This window comes from Eretmochelys imbricata, chromosome 5, assembly GCF_965152235.1.
Source record: "Eretmochelys imbricata isolate rEreImb1 chromosome 5, rEreImb1.hap1, whole genome shotgun sequence".
Classification (NCBI taxonomy): domain Eukaryota; kingdom Metazoa; phylum Chordata; order Testudines; family Cheloniidae; genus Eretmochelys; species Eretmochelys imbricata.
The window spans coordinates 113885206-113901335 of record NC_135576.1 but is presented as its reverse complement, the minus strand read 5'-3'; positions in this window follow the sequence as shown (position 1 = coordinate 113901335).

Here is a 16130-nt window from a genome sequence, read left to right as displayed (position 1 = left end):
TGCATGAAAGGAAAGTGATCAGGAACAGCCAGCATGGATTCACCAAGGGAAGGTCATGCCTGACTAATCTAATCGCTTTTTATCATGAGATTACTGGTTCTGTGGATGAAGGGAAAGCAGTGGATGTATTGTTTCTTGACTTTAGCAAAGCTTTTGACACGGTCTCCCACAGTATTCTTGTCAGCAAGTTAAGGAAGTATGGGCTGGATGAATGCACTATAGGGTGGGTAGAAAGCTGGCTAGATTGTCGTGCTCAACGGGTAGTGATCAATGGCTCCATGTCTAGTTGGCAGCCGGTGTCAAGTGGAGTGCCCCAGGGGTCGGTCCTGGGGCCGGTTTTGTTCAATATCTTCATAAATGATCTGGAGGATGGTGTGGATTGCACTCTCAGCAAATTTGCGGACGATACTAAACTGGGAGGAGTGGTAGATACGCTGGAGGGGAGGGATAGGATACAGAAGGACCTAGACAAATTGGAGGATTGGGCCAAAAGAAATCTGATGAGGTTCAATAAGGATAAGTGCAGGGTCCTGCACTTAGGACGGAAGAATCCAATGCACCGCTACAGACTAGGGACCGAATGGCTAGGCAGCAGTTCTGCGGAAAAGGACCTAGGGGTGACAGTGGACGAGAAGCTGGATATGAGTCAGCAGTGTGCCCTAGTTGCCAAGAAGGCCAATGGCATTTTGGGATGTATACGTAGGGGCATAGCGAGCAGATCGAGGGACGTGATCGTCCCCCTCTATTCGACATTGGTGAGGCCTCATCTGGAGTACTGTGTCCAGTTTTGGGCCCCACACTACAAGAAGGATGTGGATAAATTGGAGAGAGTCCAGCGAAGGGCAACAAAAATGATTAGGGGTCTAGAACACATGACTTATGAGGAGAGGCTGAGGGAGCTGGGATTGTTTAGCCTGCAGAAGAGAAGAATGAGGGGGGATTTGATAGCTGCTTTCAACTACCTGAAAGGGGGTTCCAAAGAGGATGGCTCTAGACTGTTCTCAATGGTAGCAGATGACAGAACGAGGAGTAATGGCTTCAAGTTGCAGTGGGGGAGGTTTAGATTGGATATTAGGAAAAACTTTTTCACTAAGAGGGTGGTGAAACACTGGAATGCGTTGCCTAGGGAGGTGGTGGAATCTCCTTCCTTGGAAGTTTTTAAGGTCAGGCTTGACAAAGCCCTGGCTGGGATGATTTAACTGGGAATTGGTCCTGCTTCGAGCAGGGGGTTGGACTAGATGACCTTCAGGGGTCCCTTCCAACCCTGATATTCTATGATTCTATGATTCTATGATCTGCATTCGCGATCATTTCATCTCATGGGTTTTGGGGTAAAGCTGTTCCTTTATATAAAGAAAGAAATCCAGTGTTTTTGAAATCTCTGTATGTAATTACTATATTAACAGTGCGAATGTGAGGTGGGAGAGAGAAAATGTGAATGTTGCTATGGAATGCTAGCTATATCCTTAAACCATGTCTAACAGATAATCAATGATGACAAAGCATTAAATATTTTAATAGAGACCTGCAAGTGGGTGGGAATAAAAGCAAAGAAATAGTATGTTTTGTAGGGAAACCAATTACTCTAATTTGTTTTCTTAACACCAGCTTTCCAGTTCTGGGTATCTAGATTTTAAATATTTGTACAAATTTCCAGTTGTCACATTTCTCTGTAGGTTGGGTTGCAGGGAACGGGAATTTCCCAAACAAAAACCAGACAGAATGGAGGTCAGAAACTAGCATGTGTGCACTAAATTGGTTCAATTTCAATGTTCTAATGACGAAATGGCAAGTTGGTAACCGCTCCCGGAACTTGTCTCTGATATTCTCTGCAAAGTACCTTTTTTAATAGTTAGGGCCGCTTAAATTTTAAACATGCTGACCTATTAGGAGCGGCAACGTAAGTTCTCAAGTAGTTTCAAACCATGTTAATTTGTAGAATTGCTTTCAGGGGTCTCCTCTGTTGGGGTTATGGACTGTGCTCTGTGGACCAACATATGGAGATGCGTGAAGGCAATATATCTATAGAACTGTAGTTGCAAGTAAGTAATATCACTTTTATACACCTGTTAGGATGCTCAGTGAGTTTAATCCTCTGTTCCATTTTGTGCCATTTTACTTTGTGAATCTGTCTGAACCGTGAAAGAGAATTGCTTTACCTACTTACATATCTTTGAAACTATTAAAATATACCTAACTCTCTGTGTGTGACAACTTAACTCTTAAAAGACAGCAGGACAGTGTTCATGTGCCTCTGGAAATCATGTCTTTGAGCTACCTGTAGCAAACAGGTGATGGTGCAACTGGGCAAGGCCACTACAGGTTCTTTAAATTGTCCTTTGTGAATGACTTTAATGGATCAAGAAAAGTAACTGAATGTTACCTTTATGGTAATTTGTCACCCCATGCCATACAATCACATTTTTGCCTATTCTTCTGAAGATATGTCGCTTCTCATTATTGCACTTAGTTGTAGGATGATAACCTCACAGCTTCAAATTCAGTCTTGCAGGTATCTTTCAAGGAAGATTTTGAAACTCTGTCTTTACTCTTTTTTTACTTTTTTATAAATAAGCTTGAGCAATTTAGGGCCACATTCTCTCATACTCTATATTTACACTGGACTAATTCCATTGGGTTCAGTGAAATTATTCTGGGTTTACACTTATAATAATTTATGCAGAGGTATTTTTTTAAAAAATGGGAAAAAGCCTAAAGGATTCCAGAAGACAAACTCACTAGAAATTAGTTTTTCATGGGGTTTTAGGGATTAGTATTTTATCACATTTTCATTTTTAAATCTGAAAATATGAATTGTATGTTTGAGAATGTGATTGGCTTGTCTGGGAATACACTGAAGTCCCTTTGTGTTTAGTCTCATCAAATGCTATTTGTACTTGATACTTTCCATAAATGTTACTTATGACTTGTCTACAGTGGGAAGCTGTACTGCTTTAACTACACTGGTACAGTTAAATTTGTACAAGATCCCCCTCTCCTTGTGTGGGCACAGTTATACTGATATAAAGGTATTTCATTGTGGTATAGCTAATCTCTCACAGGAAGAAGACTAGCTATGACAATATAAAGCACCTTTATAGTAGTATAATTACACCCACACTGGGGCTTTTACTGGTATAACTATATAGGTTGTTTGTTTTGTTTAGGGGTGTGATTAAAAAAACAAAAAGAAAAGGAGTACTTGTGGCACCTTAGAGACTAACCAATTTATTTGAGCGTAAGCTTTCATGAGCTACAGCTCACTTCATCGATGAAGTGAGCTGTAGCTCATGAAAGCTTACGCTCAAATAAATTGGTTAGTCTCTAAGGTGCCACAAGTCATCCTTTTCTTTTTGCGAATACAGACTAACACGGCTGCTACTCTGAAACTTGTCATTAAAAAAACAGTTATACTAGTACAACTTTTGAGTGTTGAGTAGGCCTTACAGTTTCAGGATACATCACTGCAGTGTCCATGCCATTGTGAGAAAACATTTTAAAGGTCAGTTATTTTGCCTTTTATGTTTGATTGCACTAGTCACAGGAGGGAACATGTGTGCCAGTTTTCTTGAGACACAATCTTTTCCTCTTACAATCCTTTTCATAGTGTACTTTCTCTACCTGTAGCTAAAGTAAAAACACCAAGTATATGGTGGTACTTTTGTCCAGAAACATTGTAGTGCAATGAATAGCCGTAGAGTGAGTTGAGAACAAATGCCTTTTCCAGTTTGTTAATGCAAATCAAATTTTATATGAAAAAAAAATACTTGGCCTGTAAGTCCCAATTCACACCTATAGTCTCTGCCATCTTAATCCATTCCTTTCTGCCCAAAACCCAGACTTTTACAAGGCCCTCAGTTTTCAGTTTTTACTAATTTTTTTTCAGTTAAAAAAAAAATTCCTGGCTTTTACAAAAGCTATTTGTGTTTTACTGATTATTTTCCCCCACCAAATTTTGGATCATCAAGTACGTGAAAATACTGATATGTTAAGGAAATCAATATATTACATTAGATAAATGTTAATAATGAATTAGTCTAAGTGCAAATGGGAGGCTGCCTGTTAAAATAACGCAGTGTAGTGGAAGATGCATGCTCATGCATGTACGTATGCATGCTCATGCATGTACTGTTATCCAGTACTCTCACTTTTCTCTAATTGTTGCTTTTTTCGATTCTTCCTTTCCCCAATATGAACTCTGATATTTACACAGGAAAATCTGAAGTTAATATTTTGCACTGATTTTCACCCATTTTCATGTTTTAAAAAAAACACTTGAGCCATTCCAGGCAATTTTTAACAAAATGGAAACCAAAAATGAAGGGTATTGCAGCAGTTAGGGAGCATGGTTCTCCATGCTCTTTCTTTCTACAAAGCAAAGTATTCTAATTTGCTAAACCATATAAGACCCCATTTAACACTTTTGAAATCCATTTTTATTTTTATGCTTGAAATGGTTCAAGTAATGTAGTAAAAACTTGCTCAAACCTTCCAATTCCAGAAATTAATATTGTGCAGTTTTAGTTAGTGGTATGTCAGTGCCCTCCTCTAAAGTATTTGGCTCTGGCCACAGTGTGAGACAGGATACAAAACTATATGGACTGTTGGTTATTCTGGCCTGGCACAATTTTGTTCTTTAAAAAGGGTTATGCTCTTAAGAAGTGGGTTGGAGGCATCTACTTCCGTATCCAATCTCCCTTCCATTTCTTGGAGAGCAGATAACTGTCTCTCCTCAGAGAAACCTTGGTGATGTCTCCACACAGGCTGCTGGACTCGAGTGAGCCTGGAAAGCTATCTTGTATGGCATTGAGGTAGGTTTCTTGTTTACTTAACTAGTAAAAAGAAACAATTTATAAGGTGAATGGAGCCTGATGCTAATGTAATCTAGCCTAGCTGTATTCTTGAGATCAGTCTCTGCAACTGTCTCTGAATCAGTCAGACCTAGAAAGAAACGTGTTTCTGTATAGTGTTCTGCAGGATGTGTGGCAACTTTAAATTTCCTGCTGAAGCAGCAGATCCTTCCCTTTAATGCATTACCGACAGACTTTATTAAAAAAAAAAAAAAGTGATCCAGGCATCTCTGCTTATTTTCTGATGGCTGTTTCTCTGGGAACATTTTTGTTCAGTGGCATTTTGCTGCCACCTGTCTCCAAAGGAGTTTGTTAAAAGCAGCAGCCGAAGAGGTGAGGCTTAAAATAGGAAATACCCCACCACACTGAAATAGTTTGGGTATGTATGAACACATCTCGACTTTTTACATGCTTATTTTGTGCTCTAATTGTTTTCTTAACATATTTATGTTCTCTCATGTGACTCCAAGTAGGATCAGGGACTTAGAATTAAAATGAGGAAACACTTGTGGCTGTCTGTAGTGGAACTGGAAACAGAAGAGGAATGGTTTTAGTATACATTCTGTTCTATGGCTGTCACTAGCAGCGAAAGCAATAACTAACGTTAAATGGAAAAATCCATTATAACTGTGTTCATAGCTCCCTGGTCTTTTTTAGCTGAAATCTTCTCTGTTTTGAGTCCAAAGATAGGTTTTTAAACTTTTTGCAAATATTGTCCATTCATTCTTTGGGCCGTGTGGATGAAAAAAACTATATCATCCATGACAGGTTTCAGAGTAACAGCCGTGTTAGTCTGTATTCGCAAAAAGAAAAGGAGTACTTGTGGCACCTTAGAGACTAACCAATTTATTTGAGCATAAGCTTTCGTGAGCTACAGCTCACTTCATCAATGAAGTGAGCTGTAGCTCACGAAAGCTGATGCTCAAATAAATTGGTTAGTCTCTAAGGTGCCACAAGTACTCCTTTTCTTTTTATATCATCCATGATACTCATCAGTTTGTATTGTGGTAGTACCTAGGGGCCTCAGTTGGGGATTGAGATGCATGAGATACCGTACATTCAACAGAATAAAAACAGTCTCTGCCCCAAATGATTACAGTTCTAATCCCTGATTCAGCAAGGTACTTCAGTATACTCCTAACTGCAAGCTCATGAACAGTTCCAAACCCTGCTGAGTTACATAGTTGGCTCTTTTCGGAGGAAATCCTGTGCCATTTGAAGGATTCTACCAACCATTTCACTTGATAAGTGAGTGGAAGCAAGAAATATCAATGCAATAACGATGAAGAAAGTCTCACTTTCCAGAAAATATATTTTTCACTGAACATTGTACAAGATACTATCAAATAACCTTATTATGCCCTTTAATGATGAGCTGATACTATATACCCTATACTATGCCTAACACCTTTATTCTTTTTATCTACTGAAATCTTCTGATCTTGTCTTATGCTTCCTTTATCCTTTCCATTTGTCTAATCATCTTCCTCTCCTTTACTATTTTCACGTTTTTAGATGCTAAAAAGCATTTTTTATAGTTAAAAAGGGTTGTATATTTTTTATTGCTGAATATTGTATTTCCATGTAAGAGATTATTTGTGAACTAAAAGAAAAGACGTATAATATTTAGGTAAATTTTTATTATACTTATTAATTTTGGGAGAATTTCTGTTCAGTTTTGCCTTTCATGATAATACTTTATTAAATTAAATTCTTTTCTGGCTGTTGTACAATTTGGACTTTTTTGCACACTTGGAGCTGTTTTTGAGTTGAATTGCACAAACTGCTTTCCAGGTGGCTGATCCTCACTCTGGGGCACTCTCTTGGCTACTTGGCTATTGACATTCAATGTGAGTTGAGTGCTTAATACTAAGTTTTAATCAATAGGGGAAAAAAGTTTTGCCCCTGTACAAAACAGAATTGCCACTTGTTAGAGCTATGAAGCTATTTATGGTACTAGAGAATAATATCAGACAACGACGTTAACATTAATTACATTGATTTGGTTTTGCACTGCTGTTTTACTGTGAATTTTTATAAATTTGGAACATGCAGCTGTGCTAGTACACACATACAATAAGAAGAGGTTATTGTTTGAATGCATTAACTTAAGTGTTTCTACTATTCGCTTTACACTTTTAACTCTTCACAAGTCAGGAAATGCTTAACTTAAGGTTATCCTAGTAATTTGGAACCTTCCTCACTGATCAAGGAGGGCTGATTTGCCACATCCTGCACTCTGGGTAGTGGGCATAAAATGCTACCATTCTAATTTTGCACTCCTTTTGCACTGGTTAAAAGATTGTGCAAAGCGAAGACAGGTGTAAAGTAGTGGAGAATCAGACCAGATACTTACCTTAAGTATTTATATGGTCCTTATTACCATAGTAATTGAGTGCCTCACAATCATCAATGTATTTATCCTTCCTCTTAGAGGTAGGGAGGCACAGAAGGGTTTGTCTACACAGTAAAGTTTACTGGTGTAACTATACCACTACATGACTTGCCCGAGGTCACACACAAAGTTGTGGTAGAACCAGGAATTGTACCCAGGTCTCCAGAGTTCCAGGCTAATGCCTGAACCACTTGGTCCAACCTTGTCCCTTATCTAATCTCCTCTGGGCTGTTTTGTGACACACTTTCTTGTAAATACTGTATGTTGAACCCATTTTGGCCATCTGATATCCACAGATAACGCAAATGAACTTAATTGGGAGGTGTATGGAAATAAATGAGGGGGGAAATGACTTCATGTGCCATACATTTAAGGTCACTATTAGCTCCTCCAAGTAGGAAATGTCTGTATTTGTATCTTCTACAACACCAAGACCATTTTCACTACTTAACAAGTAATACATAGTCACCTTTTGCATTTCCAGGCTTCAGTGTTTAAAATTGTAACCTAAACTTTTAATATAGGTGTGGCATGGTGGTAATGGGTGGAAGAGATTTTTGGTACATATTTTTGTTGATACACATAAATTTGCATGTATAACTATACCTGTATATGATATAGTGGTCTGCGTAATCTGTCAGCATTACTTTGCTGCATACGCCAGTATATAATGAACAGGACACTGTCTTACATAAGTGCCCTTGAACTACGTTGTTCAAAAATGCTGATGACAAACAGAAATAACCTTGTCTCTTAAATGAATTAACCCTCCTTACAAAGAAGAAACAAAGATTCCTTTTATATTAATTGTATGTGAATTCTGACCTTTTGGTGGTGATCAAGCATTTAGAGTGTGATTTTTGACAGATGAAGCTTTCTGCTTTCTAGTTATTTAATCTTCATTCACTGTTCATAAGATTAGAAACCCTAGATTGAAATTGGGATGAAAGTGTTCGTTACGTTTGAACTGCCCACTGTATAATAGCTTAGCACATGGAAAGTGCACCACTTTAAGTAGTGTGAACACGAGTTATTAATGATCCCAGAGCTGAATCTGACAAAAACTTTGCAGTTCAATTCACGGACAAAAGCGGGGTTGTTTGATTCCTAGCAAGATAGAGAGAAAATGCCTCTGAATCGAATTAAAATTAAACCTCCCACACTCGGTGAGGAACCCACCAGTGAACCTATAAAGTAGGGATACATGAGACATGTCTCTCTCCACCCAATCCCACATCTCCACCTGTCTAGCTGATCATTCCTCCTGGGTGTTTTGCCATCAGTTAAAACTTAGCATGGCCAGAATTAAACCCTTGATATTTCCTCCAAAACGCGCTCTGCCTCCCCATGTCCTCTAACACCGTTGAGAGGAACACCATCCTCCCAGTCTCACAGGACCTGCCATTGCCCCACTTATTCAGGCTGTGATCAGATCTGGTGGCTCTTTCCTCTATAACATTTCTAAGATCTGTCCTTTTATTTCTGGCCAGAGAGTCAAACTTCTCATCCAGGCCCCCCTCCTCTCTCAGCTTAATTATTGTGATTACCTCCTCTATGGCTTCTTTAGCCCCTCACCTCCCTCTAGTCCACTGAAACCACAGTCTGTAAGATCATCTTTGCCCCCTAGATTTCTGCCAGGGTTTGTTGGCCTTGCTTGCTCACGTGATCACAGAATCATAGAATATCAGGGTTGGGAGGGACCTCAGGAGGTCATATAGTCCAACCCCCTGCTCAAAGCAGGACCAATCCCCAAATAAATAATCCCAGCCAGGGCTTATGATGCATCCAGGTTCCCTCCTTGTGTGGCAGCTGCTGGAGCCAGCCAACTGTGTCCTGCAGGGAGAGGCAGGAGCAACGGCTGGGAGCTGCGTGTGGGGGGCAGGATGAACTGCCACTTTCCGGGAGTGGAGACTGAGGTGAGGCGAGGGCGGGGGGAGTTGTCTCTGTGCATAGGGCCCTCTTCTGAAGCATTGCCACCCATCCCAAATTTTTCAGGACCAAGGGTGAAGTCATGGGGGTTGTTCCACATGTTCTGTAGGGCTGATGATGACAGGCAGCTGCCCTATGAGGTTTCAGAGCTTTGCCATGTGCGCACAGTGCTGGTAGCGGGGCTGAGGCCAGGGTGGCAGCTGAATGCTTGAAGGAAGGGAGCCTGTATGCTCTACTGTATGGACTATAAGGTGGATAGAAAGTTGGCTAGATTGTCGGGCTCAATGGGTAGTGATCAAAGGCTCCATGTCTAGTTGGCAGCCGGTATCAAGTGGAGTGCCCCATGGGTCGGTCCTCGGGCCAGTTTTGTTCAATATCTTCATAAATGATCTGGAGGATGGTGTGGATTGCACCCTCAGCAAGTTTGCAGATGACACTAAACTGGGAGGAGAGGTAGATACGCTGGAAGGTAGGGACAGGATACAGAGGGTCCTAGACAAATTAGAGGATTGGGCCAAAAGAAATCTAATGAGGTTCAACAAGGACAAGTGCAGAGTCCTGCACTTAGGACGGAAGAATCCCATGCACAGTTACAGACTAGGGACCGAATGGTGCGGCAGCAGTTCTGCAGAAAAGGACCTAGGGGTCACAGTGGACAAGAAGCTGGATATGAGTCAACAGTGTGCCCTTGTTGCCAAGAAGGCCAATGGCATTTTGGGATGTATATGTAGGGGCATTGCCAGCAGATCGAGGGACATGATTGTTCCCCTCTATTTAACATTGGTGAGGCCTCATCTGGAGTACTATGTCCAGTTTTGGGCCCCACACTACAAGAAGGATGTGGAAAAATTGGCAAGAGTCCAGCAGAGGGCAACAAAAATGATTAGGGGACTGGAACACATGACTTATGAGGAGAGGCTGAGGGAACTGGGATTGTTTAGTCTGCGGAAGAGAAGAATGAGGGGGGATTTGATAGCTGCTTTCAACTACCTGAAATGGGGGTTCCAAAGAAGATGGATCTAGACTGTTCTCAGTGGTAGCTGATGACAGAACAAGGAGTAATGGTCTCAAGTTGCAGTGGGGGAGGTTTAGGTTTGATATTGGGAAAAACTTTTTCACTAGGAGGGTGGTGAAACACTGGAATGCGTTACCTAGGGAGGTGGTGGAATCTCCTTCCTTAGAAGTTTTTAAGGTCAGGCTTGACAAAGCCCTGGCTGGGATGATTTAGTTGGGGATTGGTCCTGCTTTGAGCAGGGGGTTGGACTAGATGACTTCCTGAGGTCCCTTCCAACCCTGATATTCTATGATTCTATACTTCATTGTGGTCTAATGCAGGCATCATCCCACATATGAGAACTGGTTGGGAGCTGGAATCTTCCACTGCCTGACTCCCACTTGGTGGCAGCATTTCCCAGAGAGGAGGAAGCAAATCCCAGGGGACTGAATGGGGGAAGAAATTTTATTCACCACGGCTGCCATCCTGATGCCTTCTCCAGAATTAAATCCATTAGTAATTGTTTTGAAGCTGAAGTTTGATATATGCAAATTAGATAATTTGCATAAAATGTTTGTAATCCAGTCAGTAAGTATCCTGAATATTTTCCACTTGAAAGGTGATAACCCTCCCTACCTCTCCTTTGAAATTCCTCCTCATAACTTGTGGTAACACGTACCATAAATCAGCTAGTTTAGGTGACAGGCAGGGGGATACTTTATTATTATGAATAGAGAGAGGAGAGTAGAAAATCATATAATTTATTGAATTGCTCTATTCCCCTACCTTCATTTCATATGTCACTTATCTTCTTGGTCTGCAAGCTCATCGGGGCAGGGACCATGTCTTTGTACCATCCCTAGCCCAACTGGGCCCTGATTCTGGTTGGGCTTTCTGAGTGAGACTGCAATTTAATAATACTAATGATATACTAAATGTGCACCAGCTACCAGTGTGACTCTTTTCTTTTCCTCCTGCCATCCTGGTTCAAAATTAAACAATTGCACAAGTGCGAAAGCATTTTTTCTATTTTTGCTTAAAGTATACAATGCTTATGTCTGTACAGCAGGATGTGCAGTTGCCATAGCAGCAATCAATCTGCTAAATAACTAGTAGCATAAGCTCAGTGGTTTGAGCATTGGCCTGCTAAACCCAGGGTTGTGAGTTCAATCCTTGAGGGGGCCCTTTAGGGATCTGGGGCAAAAATTGGAGATTGGTCCTGCTTTGAGCAGGGGGTTGGACTAGATGACCTGAGGTCCCTTCCAACCCTGATATTCTATGATTATCAGCAGGAGGAAAATCATCATGCTCAGTGCTTCATTGAAGTACTTTTGAAGTATTATTATGGCTTTTATAACACCCCTTCATACTCTATACCATTCAGTAGCGATGAAGTGATTTTTTTTTGCTGGTGGTGAAAAATACAGGTCTAAAAGCTGAGTCATATTTGCATATTATGTACACCCTAGAAAATGGTGAGAGGTTGTGGGGAAGTTATTGGCTCTTTAGAGCGACAGAACAGAGTTTAGTTTGGGGCATGGTTAAAATAACCTGCCCTCATGATTTTAACACAAAATAGTATACGTGCTATAGGTTTTTTTCATTACCAATATATAGTAGACATTTATATCCCTGCTATTAAAATCTATGGAACGGTTTAAACAAATCTCTAGCTCGGGTATTATTCTCTATTGAAACCTCTTCTTTCTCTTGAACCTTTAGTTTCATCCCCATTAAATTCTACTGGATTTTCCATAAGGACAGCGTTTCCCTTCCTGTGCATACATCTGTTTGCCAGTACATTCAAGCACAATAATCAGTAAGGCACAGAGTTTGCAATCAGATCTGCATGCACAGACCCTTAGTCCCCCATGGAGTTCCATTAAAATCATTGACACAGAATACCAATGAAGCAGAATACAATTAAAGTCAATGGGATGAAAGAACAGGGGGAGGATGGATAGCTCAGTGGTTTTAGCATTGACCTGCTAAACCCAGGGTTGTGAGTTCAATCCTTGAGGGACCATTTAGGGATGGATCGGGGGCAAAAATTGGGGGTTGGTCCTGCTTTGAGCAGGGGATTGATGATCTCCTGAGGTCCCTTCCAACCCTGATATTCTATGATTCTATGAACGGATCCAGAAATGAGGCTCTGTCCAGAATTTGGCCCTATAGATGGCCTATTCCCTTTGTATTAGACATAATGATATGTGTGTTGGTTCTTTTCTAGATAGTCTGTCATTTGACCTTCATCAATGGCAGTGAATGTGTGTGAGACTGTAAGAAGCATTGACTCAGTCCAAGGGAGCCTTTACTCAAGTATCTGCCCTGGTCAGCAACAGCCGTACAGTTGGTAGTAAGGAGTCTAGACAAAGAGATTGTTGGGGATCTTTTAAAAACAGGAATATATTATCCCAGGTCTCTGAACTGTGCTCCCAGTCTGACATTTGGCTGAAATTTTGCAACCCTAAGATAAGGAGGATTGATGTGGTGAGGCTGGTTCTCTGTGCCACCCGGACAGCTTGCTGCTATTGGGATGAATGTAAACATTATTTAACACCTCCAGCCTCATTTTATCTTTGCAAAACAATACTAGCTGGATATCAGCAATGTCAATGCAAATTAATTCCCCAAATATTTTCAAAGTTTGAGTTTACACAGAATGCATTTGGAGAGAGAACATAAGCAGGGAATGTATCAAGGGCTAATGCTTATGTCTGTACAGCAGGATGTGCAGTTGCCATAGCAGCAATCAATCTGCTAAATAACTAGTAGCATAAACTGATTCAAAGGCAAAGACTGATTTAGGTCGGGGAATAACACTCCATAAAAGAAAGGCTTGTCTGTGACTTTTGACGGTTGTTTTGCTGTGGTGAATGCACTTGCAGTGCATATTGAGAGAATGCCTGACTGCCAGAACAATTATGTGGGACTCGAGAGCCCCGGAATATAGTGAAGAATGAACCCGTTTACAACTGTTTTGGCACTTCCAGGGTGTCGTCTGCAGAAAGAAGTGTAGATTAAGTGATAAGGTGTTGCTTGCTTTATGCTATTTATAGATTCCTTTTTCTGTAAGTGATGAAAACAAATTCCCAAGGCCTTACATGAGCACAGTCTATTGTTAGAGAGGGGATGAGCTGGCACAGAAATTTGTGTGTGCCCTGAACTATGGAAGCACCTGCCACGTATGGGATTCTGCTTCTGCTATTGCCATTGCATCTTGATCCTGCCTGAATGCTTGATTGATGTTCATGTCTTTTTTTTTTTTTTTTTTTTTTAAAGAGAACTTAGTGCTGGAAAACCATAACTAGAAAATGAAATCCTCTCATTTATCTACGTTTTATTTCACATTTCTCTATAGTGTGCCACAGGTGTGTATTGAATGTTACATGGGAAATACAGGCTCTGCCTGTGTCCCCAAAAGCTTGTAATTGAAGCAATCCACAGAACTGGGTACAGCAATCTCAAAGTGTTCCCCAATGTGCCTCAGCGCTGCTCTGGACAGACCATTTCTGGGGGGCAGTTCAGCTTCCATGCCCATTTAATATTTGCTCTCTGTTGAGGCTGTCAGCAAGGGAGCTAATTGTGAGGTGGGTTTTTTTAGATGACATCTGGCCACTAGGAAATAGACTAAGACCACTAATTCATTTCAGTAAGACCGTTGACCTGTTGTCTTATGGCAACAACTTTTTAGTCTATGTTGACTTGGCCTGGATTCAAACCGGGGACCCAGTAATGAAAATCCCTGGCTACATCGCATTACCAGTCCCTCAAGCCATCAGTCCCATGTATTTGCTCTTTTTAAATGACCTCCTGCTACTTTCCTTTCTGTAATGGTACAGCAATGGTGTAGTCCCAGAAAGAACCTAACTCATACCAAATAGAGGATTAAATCCTTCTTGGCTTACTCTCATTAAGCTAGGCCTGTGTAGTGCCCCATGTGCAAAGGTGACTACGATTTGGCCCTACCCTTTTTGGTGCCATGGCTACAGATTTTACCTAGAGGGTGCAAGTGACAGGATGTATGCTGTTTGAGCATCCCCAATTAGATTACTTGCCCATTTCTATCAATTGCCCTGAATAGAATTAATTTGTGACTGCATTGGTAATGTGATGGATTTTGTGGGATAATGAAATTACCTTTGCTCCAAAGTTATCTACAGCACTCTGTCAGGCAGAATTCTCCAACACTAAACACAATTGTGGGTTAGATAGAGAAGGTAAAGTGCACTACTTTCCTTCTGCAATGTTTTAAGCTGTGCTTGTGAAATGAAATGTTAGTCAATTTACAAGAGATTACCTGCTTTAATATACCAGTCTGGACTTTTCTCCCATAATGCTTAGTTCCCTGTGATGGGACAATTCTATGCTTCCTTTCCTCTCCTCTATACTTCAGCTCCCAGATTTGTTTTGTTGTTTGTTTAGGTGAGATAAAAATTAACTACAAAATCAAATGGAGACAAATATCCAGCAGACAAAAGGTGATAGATAGTGGAGATAAATTGTTCCTGTTTCCCTCCTGATCCCCATTTCACCAAGGCAGAAGCATAAACGAAGGGAGAAGGCAGATTTTGTGTTGAGGTTCCGTAATGTGGCCCCAGGATGGAGCTCTTCCCAAATGGATAACGTATGCAGAATAAGTATCTCATCGTATTTACAGATGGTTCTGATAGCTATTGCAAAACCAGAATCTCTTTTCTTGGCCATCATACTCCTTCCTTAGGAACACTCCATGTTCCCTAATTTGGGTTGATTCCAACAGAATGATGCCCTAGATAGGTAAGTTGATAAATGGTTTAATTGTTGAGTTTTATAGTTATTCCTTGAACCAAGTGTTTGTACTGTATGTGTCTCATCACTTGATTTATCCAGTCATTCTTACGATATGTATCTCCCTGAGCATTTATGGTTTGTACCAATTGACAGTGTGGTGGCTCTGCCAGCGTGTTTTGCAGTACATTGTACATCCTTGCTGAGGATATTCTCAAACCCTTATTCAAACAAGAGGCCAGTATATCTCTGGCAGTATTAGTTGTCTCCCCTTGGGCTCTCTACAGTTTCATTTTTGGGACATAATTTCCATTCTATATCATAGAATCATAGAATATCAGGGTTGGCAGGGACCTCAGGAGGTCTAGTCCAACCTCCTGCTCAAAGCAGGACCAATCCCCAACTAAATCATCCCAGCCAGGGCTTTGTCAAGCCTGATCTTAAAAACCTCAAAGGAAGGAGATTCCACCACCAATGCATTCCAGTGCTTCACCATCCTCCTAGTGAAAAAGTTTTTTTCCTAATATCCAACCTAAACCTTCCCCACTGCAACTTGAGACCATTACTCCTTGTTTTGTCATCTGCTACCACTGAGAACAGTCTAGATCCATCCTCTTTGGAACCCCCTTTCAGGTAGTTGAAAGCAGCTATCAAATCCCCCCTCATTCTTCTCTTCCGCAGACTAAACAATCCCAGTTCCCTCAGCTTCTCCTCATAAGTCATGTGTTCCAGTCCCCTAATCATTTTTGTTGCCTTCTGCTGGACGCTTTCCAATTTTTCCACATCCTTCTTGTAGTGTGGGGCCCAAAACTGGACATAGTACTCCAGATGAGGCCTCACCAATGTCGAATAGAGGGGAAAGATCATGTCCCTCGATCTGCTGGCAATACCCCTACATATACATCCCAAAATGTCATTGGCCTTCTTGGCAACAAGGGCACACTGTTGACTCATATCCAGCTTCTCGTCCACTGTAACCCCTAGGTCCTTTTCTGCAGAACTGCTACCTAGCCATTCGGTCCTAGTCTGTAGCGGTGCATGGGATTCTTCCATGCTAAGTGCAGGACTCTGCACTTGTCCTTGTTGAACCTCATCAGATTTCTTTTGGCCCAATCTTCTAATTTGTCTAGGTCCTTCTGTATTTGTCTAGGTCCTTCTGTCTAGGTCCTATCTTCCAATGTATCTACCTCTC